The sequence below is a fragment of the Pristiophorus japonicus genome, chromosome 15, assembly GCF_044704955.1.
Source record: "Pristiophorus japonicus isolate sPriJap1 chromosome 15, sPriJap1.hap1, whole genome shotgun sequence".
NCBI lineage: Eukaryota > Metazoa > Chordata > Chondrichthyes > Pristiophoridae > Pristiophorus > Pristiophorus japonicus.
Genome location: NC_091991.1, coordinates 161,810,890 through 161,838,185, shown reverse-complemented (window position 1 = coordinate 161,838,185; position 27,296 = coordinate 161,810,890). Strand labels below are relative to the sequence as shown.

Here is a 27,296-nt window from a genome sequence, read left to right as displayed (position 1 = left end):
TGCTGACGTGGATTGAGAACTGGTTGTCAGACAGGAAGCAAAGAGTAGGAGTAAATGGGTACTTTTCAGAATGGCAGGCAGTGACTATTGGGGTACCGCAAGGTTCTGTGCTGGGGCCCCAGCTGTTTACATTGTACATTAATGATTTAGATGAGGGGATTAAATGTAGTATCTCCAAATTTGCGGATGACACTAAGTTGGGTGGCAGTGTGAGCTGCGAGGAGGATGCTATGAGGCTGCAGAGTGACTTGGATAGGTTAGGTGAGTGGGCAAATACATGGCAGATGAAGTATAATGTGGATAAATGTGAGGTTATCCACTTTGGTGGTAAAAACAGAGAGACAGACTATTATCTGAATGGTGAGAGATTAGGAAAAGGGAAGGTGCAACGAGACCTGGGTGTCATGGTACATCAGTCATTGAAGGTTGGCATGCAGGTACAGCAGGCGGTTAAGAAAGCAAATGGCATGTTGGCCTTCATAGCGAGGGGATTTGAGTACAGGGGCAGGGAGGTGTTGCTACAGTTGTACAGGGCCTTGGTGAGGCCACACCTGGAGTATTGTGTACAGTTTTGGTCTCCTAACTTGAGGAAGGACATTCTTGCTATTGAGGGAGTGCAGCGAAGATTCACCAGACTGATTCCCGGGATGGCGGGACTGACCTATCAAGAAAGACTGGATCAACTGGGCTTGTATTCACTGGAGTTCAGAAGAATGAGAGGGGACCTCATAGAAACGTTTAAAATTCTGACGGGTTTAGACAGGTTAGATGCAGGAAGAATGTTCCCAATGTTGGGGAAGTCCAGAACCAGGGGTCACAGTCTGAGGATAAGGGGTAAGCCATTTAGGACCGAGATGAGGAGAAACTTCTTCACCTAGAGAGTGGTGAACCTGTGGAATTCTCTACCACAGAAAGTAGTTGAGGCCAATTCACTAAATATATTCAAAAGGGAGTTAGATGAAGTCCTTACTACTCGGGGGATCAAGGGTTATGGCAAGAAAGCGGGAAGGGGGTACTGAAGTTTCATGTTCAGCCATGAACTCATTGAATGGCGGTGCAGGCTAGAAGGGCTGAATGGCCTGCTCCTGCACCTAGTTTCTATGTTTCTATATGATGCCCGAGAAAACTTTGATTTTGGACACCTTTTTTATATTTTCTATCATTTCTTTTTATATAAGTAAATACTTTCTGATATGTACATTGCTTCATAAATGTCATGTATATACTTTTGGGAACACTGGCGTCACTATTGGAGGCCATTGGGCTGCACGCACGTGTGTGCAGCCCCAGTATAAAAGGCCAGCCATTTTGTATATTAGGCACTTTGGGCCTTAATAAAGCAGGGCAAAGGTCATACCTCTTGGAGTTAAACAGTACTCAGTCTAACAGTTATTGCATACACAACAGTAAGACAGTATATTTCACCTAGTGGAACCAAACACTGTCTGGTGAATAATGCACACTATGCCAATCTATTGTAATCAGAGGCTGGGTGTTCTGCAGCAACTGGTTCACCTACTGACTCCCCAAAGCCTCCCCGCTACCTATAAGGCCCAAGTCAGGAGTGTGAGGGAATACTTGCCATTCAAGAAGTTCGACACCATCCAGGACAAAGCAGCCTGCTTGATCAGCAGCCCAACCATGACTTTAAACATTCACTCCCTCCACCACTGGCGCACCGTGGCTGCAGTGTATACCATCTATAAGATGCTCTGCAGCAACTCACCCAGGCTTCTTCGACAGCATCTCTCAAATGCGCGACTCTACCACCTGGAAGGACAAGGGCAGCAGGCGCATGGCAACACCATCACCTCCAAGTTCCCTTCCAAGTCACACACCATCCTGACTTAGAAATATATCACCATTCCTTCATTGTCACTGGGACAAAATCCTGGAACTCCCTCCCTAATAGCACTGTGGGAGTACCTTCACCACAGCTCAAGAACATGGCTCACCACCACCTTCTCAAGGGCAACTAGGAGTGGGCAATAAATAGTGGCCTAGATAGCGATGCCCATATCCCGAGAATGAATAAAATAATCAATTAAGAAAAGAATGCACTGTTTCTTGCAACGCCATTATAATGTTTTAAGCTGAGAAATGACTGCTTACAATAGCAGCCTGACTTTCCTCAGCTGTTTTAACACCGGCATTTTACTATTTAATTTAAACAGATAAATGCTTCAGTTAAAATTGCAGATAGAGTTACTGAATTACTCATAATGTAAATTGTATTGCATCAGAAGGGGTACAACAGTTTTGTGGTTATGTTAGTGGACTAGTAATCCAGAAGCCTAGCTTAATAATGCAGAGAATATGAATTCGTATCCCACCATGACAGTTTGAGAACTTGAATTCAGTTTTTTATAAATCTGGAAATAAGCTGGGATCAGTAAAAGTGACCATGAAGTGGTTGGATTGCTATTAAAAGCCAACTGGGTCACTAATGTCCTTTAGGGAAGGAACACATAAGAATATAAGAAATAGGAGCAGGAGTAGGCCATACGGCCCCTCGAGCCTGCTCCGCCATTCAATATGATCAAGGCTGATCTGATCATGGACTCAGGTCCACTTCCCTGCCCACTCCCCATAACCCCTTATTCCCTTATCGTTTAAGAAACTGTCTATTTCTGTCTTAAATTTATTCAATGTCCTGGCTTCCACAGCTCTCTGGAGCAGCGAATTCCACAGATTCACAACCCTCTGAGAGAAATTCCTTCTCATCTCCATTCTAAGATTGTGCCCTCTAGTTCTAGTCTCCCCTATCAGTGGAAATATCTCTCTGCATCCACCTTGTCAAGCCCCCTCATAATCTTATATGTTTTGATAAGATCACCTCTCATTCTTCTGAATTCCAATGAGTAGAGGCCCAATCTACTCAACCTTTTCTCATAAGTCAACCCCCTCATCCCCAGAATCAACCTAGTGAACCTTCTCTGAACTGCCTCCGAAGTAAGTATATCCTTTCGTAAATATGGAAAGCAAAACTGCACGCAGTATTCCAGGTGTGGCCTCACCAAAACCTTGTATAGCTGTAGCAAGACTTCCCTGCTTTTATACTCCATCCCCTTTACAATAAAGACCAAGATACCATTGGCCTTCCTGATCACTTGCTGGACCTGCATACTATCCTTTTGTGTTTCATGCACAAGTACCCCCAGGTCCCGCTGTACTGCAGCACTTTGCAATCTTTCTCAATTTAAATAATAACTTGCTCTTTAAATTTTTCTGCCGAAGTGCATGACTTCACACCTTCCAACATTATACTCCATCTGCCAATTTTTTTCCCACTCACTTAGCCTGCCTATGTCCTTTTGCAGATTTTTTGTGTCCTCCTCACACATTGCTTTTCCTCCCATCTTTGTATTGTCAGCAAACTTGGCTACGTTACACTCAGTCCCTTCTTCCAAGTCGTTAATATAGATTGTAAATAGTTGGGGTCCCAGCACTGATCCCTGCGGCACCCCACTAGATACTGGTTGCCAACCAGAGAATGAACCATTTATCCCGACTCTCTGTTTTCTGTTAGTTAGCCAATCCTCTATCCATGCTAATATATTACCCCCAAGCCCGTGAACTTTTATCTTGTGCATTAACCTTTTATGTAGCACCTCGTCAAATGCCTTCTGGAAGTCCAAATACACCACATCCACTGGTTCCCCTTTATCCTCCCTGTTCGTTACATCCTCGAAGAACTCCAGCAAATTTGTCAAACATGACTTCCCCTTCATAAATCCATGCTGACTCTGCCTGACCGAATTTTGCTTTTCCAAATGTCCTGCTAGTGCTTCTTTAATAAATGGACTCCAACATTTTCCCAACCACAGATGTTAGGCTAACTGGTCTATAATTTCCTGCTTTTTGTCTGCCTCATTTTTTATATTTGCAGTTTTCCAATCTGCTGGGACCTCCCCAGAATCCAGAGAAGTTTGGTAAATTACAACCAATGCATCCACAATCCCTGCCACTACTTATCTTAAGATCCTAGGATGCAAGCCATCAGGTCCGGGGGATTTATCTGCCTTTAGTCCCATTATCTTACTGAGTGCCACCTACTTAGTGATTGTAATTGTGTTAAGTTCCTCCCCCCCTAAAGCCCCTTGACTATCCACTGTTGGAATATTGATAGTGTCCTCTACCGTAAAGACTGATACAAAATATTTGTTCAGAGATTCTGCCATCTCCATGTTCCCCATTACTAGTTCTCTGCCGTCCTTACCCGGTCTGGCCTATATATCTCTCCAGTCCCACACCCAAGTGGTTGAATCTTAACCAGGCCTCTGGTGTAGCACAGCAAGCCATTCAGTTGTGTCCAGGAGCAGCTCAGGATGGGCAATAAATGCTAGCTGTGGTAGCGATGCCCATCCCGAGAATGAATAATAATTTTTTTTAAATCAGAAGATGGCTGCCAGCATTGTTTCAACCTTGTGTGATTTACCATCTTGTGCTTTTGGAGCCAGAACCTTAGCTGCCAAAAACAAAGTAGGAATATTGCATCGCTGAAATAAAATGCTTGGACTTGGTGGTGCATTTCAGAAGTAAAAGAAAAGAACTTGCATTTATATAATACCTCATCATCTTCTCAGGATGTCCCAGAGCACTCCACAACTAATGAATTACTCTTCCGGTACAGTCGGCAACAACTGCACCAGAAGCAATTTGTGCACAGCAAGGTCCCACAACAGGAAATGAGGCAAATGGCCAGTTAATCTGTTTCTGGTGGGGTTGGTTGGAAGGAATGTTGATCAAATAAAATTGAAAAAAATTGTTGTGAAGGGGAGCGCTTGGTCATGAGCATCTTGCAAGGGGTCCCCTTGGTCTGCAGGATGAATGGGAGGAGGACACGAGGCCAGGTAGAGCAGCACCAGCTGCTGCAGGAGAGAGGGATAGGAGGGCGAGGAGGCGATATTCCCCCCTGCGGGTACAGGACATCCCTCCTCCTCCGGACCTCCTCCACTATGACCTCCTGTCCAAGAACCTGTGCACCCTCTCCGTCGGACCCTGAGCCATCCTACAACATTGCACTGTGGTTCAGCCAGAACTCTCCACACCTTCAGTGGAAATGGGTGCGAGGAGCCTCCATCTCCTGCTCCACGGAAATTGCGTCTAATCAGCACTTGAGTGCGAAATCTGCAGGTTTCTGGTTTAGCATCTCCAGGCGAATTGAAATTATGGTAATCAGCAATTAGGACCAAAATTGTGTGCTATTGCCAGTCTTTCAAACAGGCATGTCTTATTAGCGCTCCAAAGGTGCCTAAGATATTAGTATGGCTTTAAATCTTTTTTTTTTTTTTTTAAAAGAGTTTGAAGAAAACTAATTTGAATACTACTCTGTACCTTTCAGTAGTTGTTCAAAGATACTCTGTGGCAGCGGTTCTCCTGTCTGGTAATGGCCACTAATCAGCGTGACTGTGTCGTTATCATAGACCCAGTTCTCCATAAACTGGGAGGGGAATTCAACTGCATCCCACTCAATATTATTGAGCCCGGCTGCCATGGTGTATGGCACTGTGGTCAGCATGTGCTGCAGTGCGTGTCCAAACTGTAAGCAGAATTTACAATGAGCACAAACTGAATAGTCCATATACCGTGATATAGAGTGAAATATGTAGATACACAAGTGGAACCTTTGCGGCATCCCCTACAAGAGTACTATTGGAAAATCACAGGCGTATGCTGGGAGGTCCTGGTGGAGGAGGTCCAAAGGAGAAAGGATAACCTGTACCCACAGGGGGAAGGACCCCTCCTCACCCTCCTGTCCCTCTCTCCTGCAGCAACTGGTGCTGCTCATCCTGGCCTCGTGTCCTCCTCCCATTCCCCGTCCAGACCAAGGCTGCATGAACAATCCTGCTGCCCATACGGGTCTCTCAAACTTTACCCCACAGAGTGACATTTGCATTAACCAATTACCTTCGAGTATCTATAAACCAGCTGACCAAGGGCAGATGAGCTGTTGAATCCTGCTAACAAATCCTGAAATGCTTAATGCACGAAACCCAACGCTAATATTTGGAGACAGATTTCATTTCAACTCGTCATCTCCTGAAGGTGCTGACTAATGCTGGACACAGTTGCACAGGCTTCAGGAATCATCCGGAACCACTCCCAAGTGCCCGTACTTCAAGTGCGGGCCGCTTAATATCACAGTGGAGAGCCTCACAGTTGAGCCTTATCCTATCCTCATACAATGACCACACACTTTCCACATAGGGTCCTTATTCGTGATCAGCGGCAACGTCTCTGACCGATTTATCCCTCGACTAGCCCAGTGGCACTGAGACCAATTGTAGAGTTCCTACTGCCACTTCGTCTGAGATCAACTAATTCAGCATAGGCTGGTGATTGAACCTGGTACCTCCCGGGTCTGTGTGGCTCAGTACCACACTGTTCAGTGTTATTATGCACAATGCCAGTTCATAAACATATCAAAAAGAGTGCCACCATTACTAGCCCTAAATAAGGAATCAAGAGGTCAGAAGCAGGGGGTTCACTTTCTAAGCATGTGGCAGAGAACCTCATGGGTTATGGGTCCAACATCTTCCAATAGGCATTGCCAGCAGTCAAAGGCCAGCACCACCAGTCTGTACTCAGAAAATGGTCCCTTAGTGTAATATAGAGCTCCCCCTAGTGGACAATTAATGTACTGCAACTAATCATGTAAATACAATTAAAGGATCATGTGGTAAGGTCACATGACAAGTTCCTGCAGAGCCATCTTGTGTGTGTTGTACAGAATATATCACACTGAGCTTCTTTCATTCATTTCTTTCTTGTCTTTTTCAAAACAGTCACTGAAACAACAAATGATAATAGTATCCAGGAGACTGGATCTACTGTGCCTGATTTTGTGAGGGGCTGAAATAGCATCGTCGGAGCATTACTTTAGAGATATAACCACTAACTTAGGGTGTGGCAGCAGTTTTGTACTTTTGACTGTGTGTGATAACTTTTCACACTGTTACTGTTACTGATACGTCCTTACTACACAGTATAAATGCACACGAGGCCCATGCTTGAGAGGTCAGTCTGTGACCTGTCCTTTATTCCTTAGCACTCAAGTGATGAAGGTGGGTGGAGCTTCCCCTTTTATACCTGAAGGTCCAGGTTAGGAGTGTCTCCCACCTAGTGGTCAGTGTTCTCACGGTGTACAACTTAGGTCAGTTTATACATGGGTTACAATGCTGGTTGAATATATGACATCACCCTCCCCCCCCCCCAAAGTCTTATTGGGATCACAGGTTGAGTCTCTCTGGTGGTTTACGCTCCCTTGTAGAGCGCCTGAGTTGGGGCTCCGGTTGTTGGGCGCTGGCCTGAGTGTCTGCTGTTTGCAGTGCCTCAGGCCTGTCCGGACTGCTCACAGTGACTGGGCTCTCCTCCCTTTGGTTCCGGTGTTCGGTCACCTGTGGTGGAGTGAACTCTATATCGTGTTCTTCCTCTGCTTCTTCTATGGGGTTGCTGAACCTCCTTTTTGTTTGATCCACATGTTTGCGGCAGATTTGTCCATTGGTAAGTTTAACTACCAGAATCCTATTTCCCTCTTTGGCAACCACAGTGCCTGTGAGCCATTTGGGCCCTGCAGTGTAGTTGAGGACAAAAACAGGATAATTTACATCAATACATCGCGCCCTCGCATTCCTGTCATGGTAGTGATATTGTGACTGGCGCCTGCTCTCGACAATTTCTTTCATGGTGGGGTGTACAAGGGATAATCGGGTTTTGAGCGTCCTTTTCATTAGTAGCTCTGCGGGTGGAACCCTTGTGAGCGAGTGTGGTCGGGATCTATAGGCCAACAGGAGGCGTGGTAAGTGGGTTTGTAGGGAACCCCCTTGGAATCTGGGCATCCCCTGTTTGATTATCTGCACTGCTTGTTCTACCTGGCCGGTTGAGGCCGGCTTGAACGGTGCCGTTCTAACATGGTTAATTCCATTGCCTGCCATGAAGTCCTGGAATTCAGTGCTTGTGAAGCACGGGCCATTGTCGCTGACCAAGATGTCCGGTAGACCGTGGGCGACGAACATTGCCCGTAGACTTTCTACCGTGGCAGAGGATGTGCTTGAATTTAAAATGTCACACTCGATCCATTTGGAGTAGGCGTCTACTACAACCAAAAACATTTTCCCCATGAAAGGACCTGCGTAGTCCACATGGATGCGTGACCAAGGCTTGGCGGGCCATGGCCAGGGGCTAAGGGGGGCTTCCCTGGGCGCATGGTCCAGCTGGGCACACGTGTTGCACCTGCGAACACAAAGTTCCAGATCTGCATCTATCCCTGGCCACCAAACGTGTGACCTGGCAATTGCCTTCATTGTGACAATGCCCGGGTGCCTATTGTGGAGTTCTCTGATGAACACCTCTCTGCCCATCTGGGGCATGACTACGCGGTTTCCCCACAGTAGGCAATCGGCCTGAATCGAGAGTTCATCCTTGTGCCTGTGAAATGGTTTAAATTTCTCAGGGAATGCCCTGTACGTGGCTGCCCAGTCCCCATTCAGGACACATTTCTTGACTAGAGACAATAGCGGGTCTCTATTTGTCCAGACTTTAATCTGACGGGCTGTCATGGGTGAGCCTTCACTTCCGAAAGCTTCAACAGCCATGACCATCTCAGCACAATGCTCGGTAGCCCCCTCAGTGGTGGCTAGTGGGAGCCTGCTGAGTGCATCGGCGCAGTTTTCGGTGCCCGGTCTGTGCCGAATTGTGTAGTCATAGGCAGCTAACGTGAGTGCCCACCTCTGTATGCGGGCCGATGCGTTTGCATTTATGGCCTTGTTGTCGGCCAAAAGGGACGTTAGGGGCTTGTGATCTGTCTCCAGCTCAAATTTTCTGCCAAACAGGTACTGGTGCATTTTCTTTACTGCATATACACATGCGAGCGCCTCCTTTTCTACCATCCCGTAGCCCCTTTCTGCTTGGGATAGACTCCTGGAGGCATAAGCTACCGGCTGTAACTGACCCTTGGCATTGACATGCTGCAACACACACCCGACACCATAGGACGACGCATCGCACGTTAACACAAGTTTCTTACATGGGTCATATAGCGTTAACAGATTGTTGAACATAACAAATTGCGTGCTCTATTAAAAGCCCTTTCCTGGCTGTCCCCCCAGACCCATTCGCGACCTTTGCGTAGGAGCACGTGTAGCGGCTCTAGCAGCGTGCTCAATTTGGGAAGAAAGTTGCCAAAATAGTTCAGGAGCCCCAGGAACGAACGCAGCTCCGTCGTGTTACGGGGTCTGGCTGCTCTCTGGATCGCTTCCGTCTTGGATGCTATAGGGCTGATCCCGTCTGCTGCTACCCTCATCCCCAGGAATTCTACCTCTGAAGCTAGGAAGACACACTTCGCCTTTTTCAGTCGCAGACCTACCCGGTCCAGTCTGCAAAGCACCTCCTCCAGGTTGTGGAGGTGTTCTTCAGTATCGTAACCCGTAATGAGGATGTCGTCCTGAAAAACCATCGTCCCTGGAATCGATTTGAGGAGGTTTTCCATATTTCGTTGGAAGATCGCGGCGGCCGAGCGAATCCCGAACGGACATCTGTTGTACTCAAACAACCCCTTGTGTGTCGTGATGGTGGTCAGCTTCTTCGACTCACTCACCAGCTCCTGGGTCATGTAAGCTAAGGTCAGGTCCAATTTTGAAAAAAGTTTGCCACCGGATAGCATCGCAAAGAGGTCCTCTGCTCTCGGTAGCGGGTACTGGTCTTGGAGTGACACCCGATTGATGGTGGCCTTGTAATCGCCACATATCCTGACCGACCCATCCGCCTTGAGCACCGGCACAATCGGGCTCGCCCAGTCACTGAATTCGACTGGCGAGATGATGCCTTCCCTCAACAGGCGGTCCAATTTGCCTTCTATCTTATCCGCATCACGTACGGCACCGCTCTGGCCTTGTGGTGTACTGGCCTGGCGTCCGGGTTTATGTGAATCACTACCTTGGCCCCCATGAAAGTGCCAATGCCGGGTTGAAATAATGAGTCAAATTTGTCCAGGACCTGTGAGCATGATACTCGCTCCACAGAGGAAATTGCATTGACATCGCCCCATTTCCAGTTCATGACAGCAAGCCAACTCCTCCCCAGTAGTGCGGGACCATCCCCTGGGACAATCCAGAGTGGCAACCTGTTCTCTGAATCTTTGTGGGTCACGACTACCGTGGCGCTGCCTAGCACCGGAATGATCTGCTTTGTGTAAGTCCGTAGCTGTGCGTCAATCGGCGATAATTTTGGCCTCCTGGCCTTGGATGCCCACAACTTTTCGAACTGTTTGATACCCATCAGGGACTGGCTGGCACCCGTGTCTAACTCCATTGACACTGGGATGCCATTGAGGAGCACTTTCATCATTATCGGTGGCGTCCTGGTGTATGAACTGTACACGTGCTCCACATGAACTCGCTGAACTTCAGCTTCCAGCGATTTCCCCCAGTGTCCATTTCTGCAATTTCTGCAGGTATTTTGCTCATCTCCGCAAACTCTGGCTGAACGTATGCCTCCACGCCTCCAGCATGAGTTGCGGTTTGAAACAAAAGGTCCCTTGCCAGTCGATCGTCCCTGACTGCCCCTGTTATTGTCCTTGAGTGCACCATTAACAGGTGTTGATGGCCCCATTACTGGCCGCATTGTCCCTTGCAATGGCGTGAATCGCTGTTCAGCTTGCCATTGTCTCTGTCGAACTCCCCCTCTGGGTTCGACTACATGTTGGGGCATGCCTGACTGCCCTTGTCTGCCTGGAGAACTGTGTGCTGCTTTAACAATGTTGAATCTCTGTCCCAACCATTCCTTAACACAGTACCTCTCGTCTGTTCTGCTAGTGGCCATGCTCGCGTGGTTTAAATCCCAGTTTCTTGTCGCCATTGATACGTCCTTACTACACAGTATAAATGCACACGAGGCCCATGCTTGAGAGAAGGTCAGTCTGTGACCTGTCCTTTATTCCTTAGCACTCAAGTGATGAAAGTGGGTGGAGCTTCCCCTTTTATACCTGAAGGTCCAGGTTAGGAGTGTCTCCCACCTAGCCGTCAGTGTTCTCACGGTGTACAACTTAGGTCAGTTTATACATGGGTTACAATGCTGGTTGAATACATGACAGTTACCTTCCATATTATATGGAAGCCAGCTGACCTGATAATGTCATCACCACTCAGCATTTTAAAACTTTGTAAAAAACGAGAACCGATGGTGTCACTCATTCTTTAAAACTAAATGCTCAGTTTAATTTGTTTTTTTTATAAAAGCCATGGCTTTTAGCTGTTCAGAGAGATTTAGGTGTCCTCGTACAGGAAGCACAGAACATTAGCAAGCAATTAGGAAGACAAATGGCATGTTGGCTTTTATTGCAAGGGGGTTGGAATACAAGACTAAGGAAATCTTACTACAATTGTACAGGGCTTTGGTGAGTCCACACCTGGAGTACTGTGCACAGTTTTGGTCTCTGTATCTGAGGAAGGGCATACATGCCTTTGATGTGGTGCAATGAACATTCACTAGATTGGTCCCTGGAATGAGAGGGTTTTCCTATGAGGAGAGATTGAGTAGATTGGGCCTATACTCTCTGGAGTTTAGAAGAATGAGGTGATCTCATTGAAACATAATATTCTGAGGGGGATTGACAGGGTAGATGCTGAGAGGTTGTCTCCACTGGCTGGAGTGTCTAGAACCAGGGGGCACAGTCTCAGGATAAGGGGTCAGCCATTTAAGACTGAGATGAGGAGAAATTTCTTCACTCAAAGGGTTGTGGATCTTTGGAATTCTCTACCCGAAAGGGCTGTGGATACTGAATCATTGAGTATATTCAAGGCTGAGATAGATAGGTTTTTGTACTCCAGGGGAATCAAGGGATTGGGTGAGAAAGTGATGTCGTAGATCAGCCATGATCTTATTGAATGGTGGAGGCTCGAAGGGCCGTATGGACTACTCCTGCTCCTAATTCTTATGTTCTTATGGCAACATTAGCAATTGGTTCTTCAGTCTAGGTCTAAATTCCATTGTCATCTGTAGAGGACAGCTGTCCGTGACTGACTAATCTAGATGCAGGGGTGGATAGGTATTCAGTAGTTTCATTTGATTACCTACGGGAATCAGGAAGTACTTGTGCAGAACTTTGTCCCATCAGATTAAATAGCAGGAGAGATAATTGTTCTGAGGAATGAAGGGACTTGGTGGGCCAAATGGCCTATTCTCATCCATGCTATCTTATGTTTAAATTAGAAACCTGTTCAGATAGTTGTGTGTGTCTTGGCAAAGTTCTAGTAAAGAAAGAACCTGCATTTATATAGCATCTTTCACAACCTCTAGATGTCCCAAAGTACTTCACAGAGCCTTTTTTTGAAGTGTGGGCACTGTTTGTAATGCATGAAACACAGCAACAATTTGCGCACAGCAAGCTCCCACAAACAGCAATGAGATAAATGACCAGATAATCTAATACAAAAGCAAAATACTGCAGATGCTGGAAATCTGAAATAAAAACAGAAAATGCTGGAAATACTCAACAGGTCAGGCAGCATCTGTGGAGAGAGAAACAGAGTTAACGTTTCAGGTTGATGACCCTTCGTCAGCATACCGAAGTACTGTACTTTGATGAAGGGTCATTGACCTGAAATGTGAACCCTCTTTCTCTCTCCACAGATGATGCCTAACCTGCTGAGTATTTCCAGAATTTTCTGTTTTTAGACCAGATAATCTATTTTAGCGAATGTTGCTTGAAAGATAAATATTGGCCAGGACACTTGAGAACTCTCTTGCTCTTTGAAATAATGCCAGGTGTTCTTTAATGTCTACTTGAAAGGGCAGAAGGGTCCTCAGTTTAACATCTCATCCAAAAGATGACACCTCTAACAGTGCAGCCCTTCCTCGGTACTATTTGGAGTGCACTGCATGTGCTCATGCCTCTGGGCTAGGATGTGGACCAACAACCTTCTGACTCAGAGGCGAGAGTGCTACCACTGAGCCAGGACTGACACTGTGCAAATCCAGTACAAATCTAGCCTGAACCCAGAAGGTGACTGCACACAATTTTTCTGGAGCAGCTCATTTCTGTGATGGTTCACAGATCCCAGTGCATCATTGGCCTAAAGCAAACAGCTAGCTTAACAGGGGACCTTAAAATCGCGGTGCTGTTGAAATTTAAAGGGATGCAGCCACTAGGGAAGCAAAAGTGCTTTGGAAAGGTTCAAACGGCAATTGCAACCTTTTTGTGAGGCTGAAGTGAGAAACAAGGGGGAAAGTGCCAGGTGTGGCAATGAGCTGACCCGGGAACATTTTGTACTTCTAGATTTGCATTAGAACCTAATCTAGACCCTAAGAATTTATCCCAACAGGTTTCTATTTTAAACATAGGGGAGTACGGAATCATGTACATCAAGTTCCAGGAAAGCTAATGTGGAGTTGCAATGCAGAGTCTGGGGAAAGTTATAGCGAGGCACAGTACCTGATCTCCTGTTCCATATCTGGCAAAGTGAACCGTATGCTGCATGAGGTGGGTGAGAGAAGGGTTGCTGGATTTGGCATTGTAGGGTAGCCTGCCCAGGAGTGCACCATGCCCACAATAAAAGGGCTGAAGTGAATTTCACAGCTGATGTTGTGCCTGTGTTACAGATTGGCTATAGAACACAAAGCTCCTTGCGAGCCTAGAGTTGTTCTCAATGGTTTGCAAGTTGAACCGGGTCTTTGCGAGCCTGGAGTTGTTCTCAATGGTTGTCAGGTAGATCTACACTCTGGTTGGTGGCATTTGACAACGTGCCACATAAAAGGTGACTGCACAAGATAAAAGTTCAGGAGGTTGGGGGTAATATATTAGCATGGATAGAGGATTGGCTAACTAACAGAGATCAGAGAGTCGGGATAAATGGTTCATTCTCTGGTTGGCAACCAGTAACTAGTGGGGTGCCGCAGGGATCAGTGCTGGGACCCCAACTATTTTCAATCTATATTAACGACTTGGAAGAAGGGACTGAGTGTAACGTAGCCAAGTTTGGGAGGAAAAGCAATGTGTGAAGAGGACACACAAAATCTGCAAAAGGACATAGACAGGCTAAGTGAGTGGGCACAAATTTGGCAGATGGAGTATAATGTTGGAAAGTGTAAGGATTAGGGTTAGGGTTTGGCAGAAAAAAAAACAAAGAGGAAGTTATTATTTAAATGGAGAAAGATTGCAAAGTGCTGCAGTACAGCGGGACCTGGAGGAACTTGTGCATGAAACACAAAAGGATAGTATGCAGGTGCAGCAAGTAATCAGGAAGGCAAATAGTATCTTGGCCTTTATTGCAAAGGGGATGGAGTATAAAAGCAGGGACGTCTTGCTACAGCTATACAAGGTATTGGTGAGGTCAGACCTAGAACACTGCATGCAGTTTTGTTTTCCATATTTACGAAAGGATATACTTGCTTTGGAGACACTTCAGAGAAGCTTCACTCGGTTGATTCCAGGGATGAGGGGGTTGACTTATGAGGAAAGGTTGAGTAGGTTGGGCCTCTACTCATTGGAATTCAGAATAATAAGAGGTGATCTTATCAAAACGTATAAGATTATGAGGGGGCTTGACAAGGTGGATGCAGCGAGAATGTTTCCACTGATGGGGGAGACTAGAACTAGAGGGCACGATCTTAGAATAAGGGGCCACCCATTTAAAACAGAGATGAGGAGAAATTCCTTCTCTCAGAGGGTTGTGAATCTGTGGAATTCGCTGCCTCAGAGAGCTGTGGAAGCTGGGACATTGAATACATTTAAGACAGAAATAGACAATTTTTTTAAACAATGTGATTAGTTATGGGGAGCGGGAAGGGAAGTGGAGCTGAGTCCATGATCAGATCAGCCATGATCTTATTGAATGGCGGAGCAGGCTCGAGGGGCCGTAAGACCTGTATGGCCGACTCCTGCTCCTATTTCTTATGTTCTAATATGATGGCAGGTGTAGTCAATGAGGCTTCAGTCCACGCTGTTCTCCATGGTATGCCTCAAAGCATCTTGTGCTACTTCGACCATGAAATACTATTAGAACACACAAGAATTAAGCCACATCATAAAGTGTACCTTCATTTACGGACTGCCACAGGACTTTGCAACTTGCAATTAAATGCCGAGCTCCCATGAAAACTGGTAGTGGAAGAGTTACTTTACATGTGCCCATTTTCTCCTTCTGTTCCTGCTCCGCTTAAGTCCTGCAAATGAAACCACCTTCCAGCAACTTAATAATGGACTTTTTGGGGAGGACATTCCAAACCAAATTTACTGTAATCAGTAAGTAAAAATGGTTTCCCCGAAAAATAATTCCAATAATAATTCTATTTGTAAAGAAATATTGAAAAAAATCTCTAAGAATAAACAGTACGGCATCAAAATGGAAGAGTGAATATTGCAGTGAAGCATGTTGCCATTTAAGAGCTCCGTTGCACAAGGCGATTTGCTTTGCATGCCATTATCAATGGAATTTGTAGGGAAACAAGCCGTTCCTGGTGCGAATCCTGCAGTAGAATTTGACTTTGTGCGATAGTGTAAAAGGGGTGATAGGGAATCGGCAGCCCGTTTTACATCTCTCCCAATTTTTATTTCCGGTCAATTCGTTCTACACTATCGCACAAGATCGAGATCTACCCCCCTGCTTCTGCACTTATTTTGCGTATTTAGCAGATGGAGACTGCATGCATGTGAATGTGGATGCCAATTAAGGGTAAGTTTTCTACTTTTACACTCCTTGGCACAGAAGCAGCACACACTTGGAGTAACTACTGGAATATTGGGCATGGAGGACACAGAGCCTGTTGTGCAGCCCACCCAACCTTCTGTCCATTTAAATTAACGGGCAAAGTAAATCAGGTGGGTCGTGCAACAGGCATGCAGATATGTCAGTGCCCAATATTCCAATTGGTATGGCCAACACACATTGCACTGCTCCAAGAGTGTTAAAGCAGAAAATGACCGTTTTGGATTGAGAAATTGTGTACACTTACATTCCATGAATAGCATTTCCCAATTTGATTAAACTTTGCAACATTTGGTTTGGAAGCTACTGTTGGCAATCTTACCTCGTGAAAAAGGGCTTTAACCTCTGAAAAGGACATGAGTGATGGTGCAGAGCCAACTGGTGGGAGTTGATTACACACTAGAAATGCAACTGGCTTCTTGTGTAACAGGTTGCTCCTGGCTGTCGGGGAGAGAACGTTAAAATAATCACAAAAATAATCCAACCACAAAAATATACAATACGAAGAATCTTTGCGTTATGTGCTTTAATTTTGCGGTTTGTTTGACTTGTCAGGCTTATCACATGACTTTCATTTGTAACTGACAAGTTTTATTGGTTACTGTGAATGATCATAGTTGATTTGGCTTTTTGATACAGCGTAAGAGATAAATCTTATTCATTACAGTGTGTGACTGTAATTGACACATATGTTCATTACAGTGCGTGACTGTAACTGACATGTGCGTGATTATAACTGACACACGTGCTCATTACAGTGCGTGATTGTAACTGACAAATTTCTACAATATGTTCGAATTTGTTTTGTATTAATGGTAGTAGTAGATCATACAATAAAATAATTGGATGGATAATAATACACCACAGAGTCTATATGGGGTGTACAGCACGATAAGTCACCGAATAGCTCCATATAATAGACTGGTTAGCAAAATTAAAGCCCGTGGGATTAAAGGGACAGTGGCAGAATAATTACAAAGTTGGCTAAGGCACAGAAAGCCGAGAGTCGTGGTGAACTGTTGTTTTCAATCACACACTGGAATGAGTAAGTTTTGTCGATTAAAACCACGCACTGAGGGAAGTATACAGTGGTGTTCCCCAAGGGTCAGTATTAGGACCACTGCTCTTTGTGATATATATTAATGACCTGGATTTGGGTATATAGGACACCATTTCAAAGTTTGCAGATGATACAAAACTCGAAAATGTAATAAACAAACAGGTGGATGCTAACAGACTTCAGGAGGACATAGACAGACTGGTGAAATGGGCAGACACAAAGTAATGCAATTTAACGCAGAGAAGTGTGAAGTGATACATATTGGTAGGAAGAATGAGGAGAGGCAATATGAATTAAAATGGTACAAATTTAAAGGGGGTGCAGGAAGAGAGTGGCCTGGGGGTTTATGTTCGACTGGTAAGTATTTTTAGATTGGTTTAATTGGCAGCGAACTACTAAGTAGCTGTTTGGTGTTTAAGTAAATTTTGGTAAGTAAATTAATTTAAGGGTTAAGTCATGGCAGGAGAGCTTGGACCCGTGTCATGCTCCTTCTGTGCTATGTGTGAAGAAGTGTCCCTGACTACTACGTGTGAGGGAAGTGTGTCCAGCTGCAGCTCCTGACAGACCTCATGACGGCACTGGAGCTGCGGATGGACTCACTCTGGAGCATGCGCGATGCTGAGAATGTTGTGGATAGCACATTTAGTGAGTTGGTCACACCACAGGTAAGGGTTAGGACAGATAGTGAATGGGTGACCAAGAGACAAGGTAAGAGCAGGAAGGTAGTGCAGGAGTCCCCTGCGTTCATCTCCCTCCAAAACAGATATACCGTTTTGGATACTGTTGGGGGAGATGACGTACCAGCGGAAGGCACCAGCAGCCAGGTTCATGGCACCATGGATGGCTCTGCTGCACAGAAGGGCGGGAAAAAGAGTGGGAGAGCTATAGTGATAGGGGACTCTATTGTAAGGGGAATAGATAGGAGTTTCTGCGGCCGCAACCGAGACTCCAGGATGGTATGTTGCCTCCCTGGTGCAAGGGTCAAGGATGTCTCGGAGTGGCTGCAGAGCATTCTGGAGAGGGAGGGTGAACAGCCAGTTGTCGTGGTACATGTAGGTACCAACGATATAGGTAAGAAGTGGGAAGAGGTCCTACAAGCTGAATTTAGGGAGCTAGGAGTTAAATTAAAAAGTAAGACCTCAAAGGTAGTAATCTCTGGATTGCTACCAGTGCCACGTGCTAATCAGAGTAGAGGGAGCAGGATAGTTAGAATAAATACGTGGCTTGAGCAGTGGTGCAAGAGGGAGGGATTCAAATTTCTGGGACATTGGAACCAGTTCTGGGGGAAGTGGGACCTGTACAAAAGGGACGGTCTGCACTTGGGCAGGACTGGAACTGATGTCCTGGTGGTAACATTTGTTAATGCAGTTCGGGAGTGTTTAAACTAATATGGCAGGGGGATGGGAACCTATGCAGCGAGACAGAGTGAAGTAATATGGAATCAGAAACAGATGGTAGAAAGATAAAAAGAATAGTGGAAGGCCGATTAAACAAAGGCAAGAAACAAAAAGGGCCACACTACATCATAATTCTAAAAGGACAAAGGGTTTAAAAAAACAAGCCTGAAGGCTTTGTGTCTTAATGCAAGGAGTATCCGTAATAAGGTGGATGAATTAACTGTGCAAATAGATGTTAACAGATATGATGTGATTGGGATTACAGAGACATGGCTCCAGGATGATCAGGGCTGGGAACTCAACATCCAAGGGTTTTCAACATTCAGGAAGGATAGAATAAAAGGAAAGGAGGTGGGATAGCATTGCTGGTTAAAGAGGAGATTAATGCAATAGTTAGGAAGGACATTAGCTTGGATGATGTGGAATCTATATGGGTAGAGCTGCAGAAAACCAAAGGGCAAAAAACATTAGTGGGAGTTGTGTACAGACCTCCAAACAGTAGTAGAGATGTTGGGGAGGGCATCAAACAGGAAATTAGGGGTGCATGCAATAAAAGTGCAGCAGTTATCATGGGTGACTTTAATATGCATATAGATTGGGCTAACCAAACTGGAAGCAATACGGTGGAGGAGGATTTCCTGGAGTGCATAAGGGATGGTTATCTAGACCAATATGTTGAGGAATCAACTAGGAGGGAGGCCATCTTAGACTGGGTGTTGTGTAATGAGAGAGAATTAATTAGCAATCTCGTTGTGCGAGGTCCCTTGGGGAAGAGTGACCATAATATGGTGGAATTCTGCATTAGGATGGAGAATGAAACAGTTAATTCAGAGACCATGGTCCAGAACTTAAAGAAGGATAACTTTGAAGGTATGAGGCGTGAATTGGCTAGGATAGATTGGCGAATGATACTTAAGGGGTTGACAGTGGATGGGCAATGGCAGACATTTAAAGACCGCATGGATGAACTACAACAATTGTACATCCCTGTCTGGCGTAAAAATAAAAAAGGGAAGGTGGCTCAACCGTGGCTATCAAGGGAAATCAGGGATAGTATTAAAGCCAAGGAAGTGGCATACAAATTGGCCAGAAATAGCAGCGAACCCGGGGACTGGGAGAAATTTAGAACTCAGCAGAGGAGGACAAAGGGTTTGATTAGGGCAGGGAAATTAGAGTACGAGAGGAAGCTTGCAGGGAACATTTAGATGGACTGCAAAAGCTTCTATAGATATGTAAAGAGAAAAAGGTTAGTAAAGACAAACATAGGTCCCCTGCAGTCAGAATCAGGGGAAGTCATAACGGGGAACAAAGAAATGGCAGACCAATTGAACAAGTACTTTGGTTCAGTATTCACTAAGGAGGACACAAACAACCTTCCGGATATAAAAGGGGTCAGAGGGTCTTGTAAGAAGGAGGAACCGAGGAAAATCCTTATTAGTCGGGAAATTGTGTTGGGGAAATTGATGGGAATGAAGGCCGATAAATCCCCAGGGACTGACGGTCTGCATCCCAGAGTACTTAAGGAGGTGGCCTTGGAAATAGCGGATGCATTGACAGTCATTTTCCAACATTCCATAGACTCTGGATCAGTTCCAATGGAGTGGAGGGTAGCCAATGTAACCCCACTTTTTAAAAAAGGAGGGAGAGAAAACAGGGAAATATAGACCGGTCAGCCTGACATGGGTAGTGGGAAAAATGATGGAATCAATTATTAAGGATGTCACAGCAGCGCATTTGGAAAGAGATGACATGATAGATCCAAGTCAGCATGGATTTATGAAAGGGAAATCATGCTTGACAAATCTTCTGGAATTTTTTGAGGATGTTTCCAGATGGACAAGGGAGAACCAGTTGATTGTGGTGTATTTGGACTTTCAGAAGGCTTTCGACAAGGTCCCACACAAGAGATTAATTTGCAAAGTTAAAGCACATGGGATTGGGGGTAGTGTGCTGACATGGATTGAGAACTGGTTGGCAGACAGGAAGCAAAGAGTAGGAGTAAATGGGTACTTTTCAGAATGGCAGGCAATGACTAGTGGGGTACCACAAGGTTCTGTGCTGGGGCCCCAGCTGTTTACATTGTACATTAATGATTTAGACGAGGGGATTAAATGTAGTATCTCCAAATTTGCGGATGACACTAAGTTGGGTGGCAGTGTGAGCTGCGAGGAGGATGCTATGAGGCTGCAGAGCGACTTGGATAGGTTAGGTGAGTGGGCAAATGCATGGCAGATGAAGTATAATGTGGATAAATGTGAGGTTATCCACTTTGGTGGTAAAAACAGAGAGACAGACTATTATCTGAATGGTGACAGATTAGGAAAAGGGGAGGTGCAACGAGACCTGGGTGTCATGGTACATCAGTCATTGAAGGTTGGCATGCAGGTACAGCAGGTGGTGAAGAAAGCAAATGGCATGCTGGCCTTCATAGCGAGGGGATTTGAGTAGAGGGACTGGGGTCTTACTGCAGTTGTACAGGTCCTTGGTGAGGCCACACCTGGAGTATTGTGTACAGGTTTGGTCTCCTAACTTGAGGAAGGACATTCTTGCTATTGAGGGAGTGCAGCGAAGGTTCACCAGGCTGATTCCCGGGATGGCGGGACTGACATATCAAGAAAGACTGGATCAACTGGGCTTGTATTCACTGGAGTTTAGAAGAATGAGAGGGGATCTCATAGAAACGTTTAAAATTCTGACGGATTTAGACAGGTTAGATGCAAGAAGAATGTTCCCAATGTTGGGGAAATTCAGAACCAGGGGTCACAGTTTAAGGATAAGAGGTGAGCCATTTAGGACCGAGATGAAGAGAAACTTCTTCACCCAGAGAATGGTGAACCTATGGAATTCTCTACCACAGAAAGTTGTTGAGGCCAATTCACTAAATATATTCAAAAAGGAGTTAGATGTAGTCTTTACTACTAGGGGGATCAAGGGGTATGGCGAGAAAGCAGGAATGGGGTACTGAAGTTGCATGATCAGCCATGAACTCATTGAATGGTTGTGCAGGCTCGAAGGGCCGAATGGCCTACTCCTGCACCTATTTTCTATGTTTCTACACAAATCTTTGAAAGTGACAGGACAAGTAGAGAAGGCTGTTAAAAAGCACACGGGATCGTTGGCTTTATTAATCGAGATATAAGAGTGCAAAAGCAAGGAAGTTATGCTAAACCTTTAAAAAAACTCTGATTGGGTCTCAGCTGGAGTAGTGTGTTCAATTCTGGGCACCACACTTTCGGAAGCATGTCAAGGTGTTGGGAGAGGATGCAGATGAGATTTATTGGAATGGCACCAGAGATATGGAGAAACTGGAGAAGGTGGGATTGTTCTCCTTAGAGCAGAGAAAGTTAAGAGGCGATGTGATGGATGTGTTCAAAATCATTAATGGTTTTGATAGAGTAAATAATGAGAAACGGTTTCCAGTGGCGGAAGGGTCGGTAAACATAGGACACAGATTTAAGGTGATTGCCAATAGAACCAGAGGCAACATGAGGAAACATTTTTTTTTTTTAAAAACATCGAGTTGTTGTGATCTGGGAGCAGATTCAATAGCAACTTTCAAAAGGGAATTGGATAAATACCTGAAGGGAAAAAATTTACAGGGCTACAGGGAATGAGCGGGGGAGTGGGATTAATTGGACAGTTCTACCAAAGAGCCTGCGCAGGCACGATGAGCTAAAGGGCTCCCTTCTGTGCTGTATCATTCTATGATTCTATGAAAAGCTGCAATTATTTAATAGTTTAAGTATATTAATTATTCATATTGCTGGAAACAATAGTATAAAAATATCATGCAGAGGGAACATCCATCTATGTTTATTAATATGGTGGCATTAGTGTGTTAATGTGATTTGTCACTGTTTTATAGCGCTTATTGAATGAATACTAACATTGTAACACAAAGTGCAAAAAAGCAATTAACAAAATAAACAGAAGAATGTACTCAAATTCATGTTTTGACTACTCCTTTATCACTTAAAACCATTACAGGAGGCTACTAGAGCCATGCAAAAGGTACAGTGAATATTTAATAGCACAATTCCACAGATCAGAGCTTATAATGATGAAAAAAGTAAAGAAAGACTTGCATTTATATAGCGCATTTCACAACCACCGGACATCCCAAAGCACTTTACAGCCAATGAAGTACTTTTTGAAGTGTAGTCACTGTTGCAATGTGAGAAACCCGCCAGCTAATTTACGCACAGCAAGCTCCCACAAACAGCAATGTGATAATGTGTAATAAGCTATTTTTAGTGATGTTGATTGAGGGATAAATATTGGTCAGGACACCCAAGAGAACTCCCCTGCTCTTCTTTGAAATTTTGCCATGGGATCTTTTAATTCCAGCTGAGAGAGCAGACAGGGCCTTGGTTTAACGTCTCATCCGAAAGAAGGCACCTCTGACAGTGCAGCACTCCCTCAGTACTCTCTCTCTTTGACGGTCCCTCGTATCGAGGATGACTTGCTTCCACGCCAAACAGGGATGAGTTCACAGGTGTTTCTATGATGGACCTAATATTCCAGGTCCTGAACTACATATTGAAGACTGGAAGATGTCTGTGCTTGGATTTTTTTAATGTATGGTGGCCACTTCACTGAGAGTGTCAGCCTAGATTTTTGTGCTCATGCCACTGGAGTGGAAATCGAACCTGCAGCACTTCCGACTCAGAGGTGAGGGTGCTACCCACTGAGCCATGGCTGACAGACTGTGGTTCCAAAAAGGTTCCAAAAGCCTGGACACTTCTTGGTCTGTGGGCTCAACAGCTCACTGTTTCAACCAGCTGGAACATGCGATTGAGTCAATATTAATAACTGGTATCTTTTGCATAGGCAACCATTAGCAAGAACATACAGATTTCTACGTTACTTGCCAGTGCTACTTAATCACTAGTCTCATGCAACTTTGTCACGTTCCTTTCGCCAAAGTTGACTGAAGTTAACTCACAAATAAAGGACGTGGTCCAAGAACCCCTCTCCTTCTCATTTGGGCGAGAGTAGAGATCCAGAAAAAACGAAGCAATGTGGGAACCTGTAGAAAGATTAGCTCGGTTTAGAGGATTTAACTGAGGTACCATTCATTGCAAGGTTCCTTGTACCATATTCCAAAGACTTGTACCTTCCATTCTCTTCCTGTGGCCATTATTTTGGACATATTCTGTAGCTTGTTTCAGATATGGCTCAATATAATATCTTTAATAATACTGAAAATAGACACTGAAATCTGTGGCACACTGCAATATTGCGGAATACCATGAAGTCATTATTTTTTTAATGTAACGTTTTGTCCAAGTTGTATTTCTTTTAATCCATTTGTTTGTGGATATATTACAATGATCATTGCTGAGAAAATCACAGCACATACAAAACTGGCTGACTCCAGAGGGGCATCAATCGAAACCCTATCTCATTCTAAACTGATAACCACGAGCATACAGCGCAGGAGTCGCTGAATAGCTATCAGGAGTGGAAACCTTGGTTCAGGGACACTGCAGCCCATCATTATTCCTATTACCAAGGCAACATCAACAAACTCAGCACAAAGCAGAAATAGAACCTGGTACCTTCCCGTCTGTAAGGCCCAGCCTCACGCTGGATTCTGTATTGATCCACTGAGCCAAGGGTGTGGGCTGGAGCGCCTTTCACTTGGCCTTTGGTTCTCCTCTTCTTTGCGCTCAATACCAACTAGTAACATTGGAAGCTTGTGCCAAGGATAGCCTGGGATTCTCGTGTCGGAAATCCTGGAATTGATGACTAGGTTTCAAGTTGGTTTCCATATTTAGGAAAGGATCTACTTGCTTTGGAGGCTGTCAGAAAAGGTTCACTAGGTTGATTCTGGGGATGAGGAGGTTGACTTATGAAGAAAGGTTGAGTAGATTGGGCCTCTACTCATTGGAATTCAGAAGAATGAGAGGTGATCTTATCAAAACGTGTAAGATTATGAGGGGGCTTGACAAGGTGGATGCAGAGAGGATGTTTCCACTGATGGGGGAGACTAGAACTATAGAGCATGATCTTAGAATAAGGGGCCACCCGTTTAAAATAGAGATGAGGAGGAATTTCTTCTTTTAGAGGGTTGTAAATCTGTGGAATTCGCTGCCTCAGAGAGCTGTGGAAGTTGGGACATTGAATAAATTTAAGACAGAAATAGACAGTTTCTTAAACGATAAGGGGATACGGGGTTACGGGGAGCAGGTGGGGAAGTGAAGCTGAGTCCATGATCAGATCAGCCATGATCTTATTGAATGGCGGAGCAGGCTCGAGGGGTCATATGACCTACTCCTGTTCCTATTTCTTAAGTTCTTATGTTCTTATGAAAGTACCCGAGACTTGGAGGATTAGCAAAGGTTTCTCACTGAGGGAGCAACCTCTTGGCACCAATCAGGAATTAGCCTTTACCAGTCTTCCTCACTTGGGAGATTTAAGGAGCTGAGGCTGTAGCTTCCCATTTGTCAAACTTCATGTGGCTGTCGGCACGGAGGCAGCAGCAGAGGGAGATCAAAAGGGTCGGCCATTTAGGACTGAGAGGAGGAGAAATTTCTTCACTCAGAGGGTGATGAATCTTTAGAATTCTCTACCCCAGAGGACCGTGGAGGCTTAGTCGTTGAGTACATTCAAGACAGAGATCGCTAGATTTTTGGATATTAAGGGAATCAAGGGATATTGGGATTCGTGCAGGAAAATGGATTGGAGGTAGAAGATCAGCCATAATCTTACTGAATGGTGAAGCAGACTCGAGGGGCCAAATGGCCTACTCCTGCTCCTATTTCTTATGTTCTTACAGTAGAGAGCAAATAATTGAGGAGGACAGTGGATGGCAATGGGCCTGTGTGAGCTGGGGCAGAGGGAGAAAAATACAACAGTCAAGCAGACCAGATCATGCCTCAAAGTGAATGGCAGAAAGCTAAGCCAGCTAATTTTTCTGTGGGATGTTTGGATCTTTGTGAATGGGAGGCTTTGATTTTGGTGTGGACGGGAGGCTCGTGTTTTTGTGTATGGGCTTTAGCGTATGGGTGGGTCAAACATTTTAATGTAATCATATGTGCGTCATTCGCTGATTGTGGTACATGTATCCAAAAGGTTGATCACCCCTGTAATAAACATTTGAGATTAAGTTGATAGATTAGAATGAATGTAAAATCCATTATTTTGACTGTAACAGTTTACTCAGCAATACAATTTTTTGAGAACATTCATTGAAAAAAATATTTTGCAGATACTATGTAGTTGTCTTCCCTCCAGAATGGCCCAGTACACATTGGTATATCTAGGGCCAGTGTAACTACCTGTACACCAGGTATGTACTACATGTTATATAGAGCTAGCTCTGCTGCTCTCACCAGCCCAGGAATATGTTCAGTCGTGGCTCTAGTCCAGTAATGCTGCTAGCCACAACTCCGGGAACACCCCCATTCCTGCCCTGGGCTCCAGAATGTGTCTGCTCCTGTCCCCAACTCTAAGAACATTTCCACATTCCCTAACCCCAACACCTCAGCTCCAGGAACATCTCCACTTCTTGGCTTCAGCACCAGGAATGCCTCTGCCTACTTCAGGCCCTGGACTCTGCTGCTCCCAGTTGCCAAATAACAAGGAACCAATGCCGCTTCATTCCTGGTTCAATTCCAGCTTTAAGTCCAGGCTACAGCTCCCACTTTACCAAATTGCTCTGCTCTCTGGCTCCGTGTTTCGTATACCACCCGCCCTCTCCACGCTCTCACTCCCCACCCAATAGCTACACTCCCTGGTCCGGATCCCTGAAAACCCGAGAGCAATGACGCAGGAGATGAACCAGTATCCTACAGCAACCCCCCCACCCCCCGTCGGGATGTGCAGCCGATGAGTGACTGTATCAGTTACTCCCATTCCCATTTATTAAAAGGGAACACACTGTTCAGAAGAGACGCAGCTACCAGCAACCCGGCTGAGGCTTGATGAAACTTTCCACCTGAACGTAGTGACAATGAACATTCCAAACACTGTGTGGTGGAACCACGGCAGAAATGTTGGAGATGGTAAAAGAGAACGCAAGGTGAACCCTTTACATTTTGTGCGCTCTGTTTCTAAGATTTCAAAAATCTTAGCTATTTTGACCAGAATGGATATCAAGATAAATAATTACAAAACACTGCTACTCCATCTAGAAACCAGTTAGCTGCGCACACAGAAAAGCCTGCAAGTGGTGGAGTGCGTTATTGTGTCCAGGACATTGTTTAGTGCCGATGGTATCCAAGTGGTGAGCTCCTGGCCTCGGTCGGTCACCAGGACATCTGTTGAGCAGAAGCTAGCTGCTTCGCACAGGGTAGAAGAAAAATCAGTGGGTGACTCACCTAATCTGTTCTTGTGCATCTTCTAGCTCCCAGCTACAAGGGAACAAAGACTAAGAACAGGTGGTGCGCTGCCCTTTCAGATGGAGAAATATGGATAGTGGAATGGAAGCTAAAAGGCAGGTGGAGTAAGAACAGAGTGAAATTTATTTTTCACCTTCAGTAATTTCACTGGAACATGTGTTATTGCAGTATGAATGTCTGTTCACTATATATGCCTAGAAAGTGATTGAAATATTCATTCGGCAGGTTATTCATTTCATTTTTTTTAATGTAAATTCTAAATGTATTTTCTACCTTTCTCATCATAGACATTGAAAACCCTGACATCTGGGTGCCAGACTTCAACCTCCCGGCCTGCAGGTCTGATGATTATCCCAAATAAATCGGAACTCAGTTGAAAGAGCCCGGAGAGAACACTGGGGGAAAAGAAAGGACAGTTCTGATTTCGAGCTCAACAGGTTTCAGCAAGTAGGCCTATTAAACATTCAGTCATCAGATTTAGTATCTTTAAAAGTGGAGGAGATACAGATATTTGGATATCCACATATTTACGTCACCCCAAAGATCACCTATGTCCATCTCCGTAACATCGCCCAACTCCGCCCCTGCCTCAGCTCATCTGCTGCTGAAACCCTCATCCATGCCTTTGTTACCTCTAGACTTGATTATTCCAACGCACTCCTGGCCGACCTCTCACTTTCTACCCTCTGTAAACTAGAGCTGATCCAAAACTTGGCTGTCTGTGTCCAAACCCACGCCAAGTCCCATTCACCTATCACCCCCGTGCTCGCTGATTTACATTGGCTCCCAA

At 45.1% G+C, this 27,296-nt stretch overlaps 1 long non-coding RNA gene across 1 annotated transcript in view; it reads left to right on the top strand.

Annotated features, from left to right (window-relative positions):
• Window positions 1–26,946, top strand: part of LOC139281185 (uncharacterized) — a 42,322-nt gene extending 15,376 nt beyond the window's left edge. The window contains exons 2-3 of the long non-coding RNA XR_011596838.1: window positions 26,512–26,601; window positions 26,794–26,946. This is a non-coding gene — a long non-coding RNA (uncharacterized lncRNA). The remainder of the gene's footprint in view (window positions 1–26,511; window positions 26,602–26,793) is intronic.
• The last annotated feature ends 350 nt before the right edge of the window (window positions 26,947–27,296 follow it).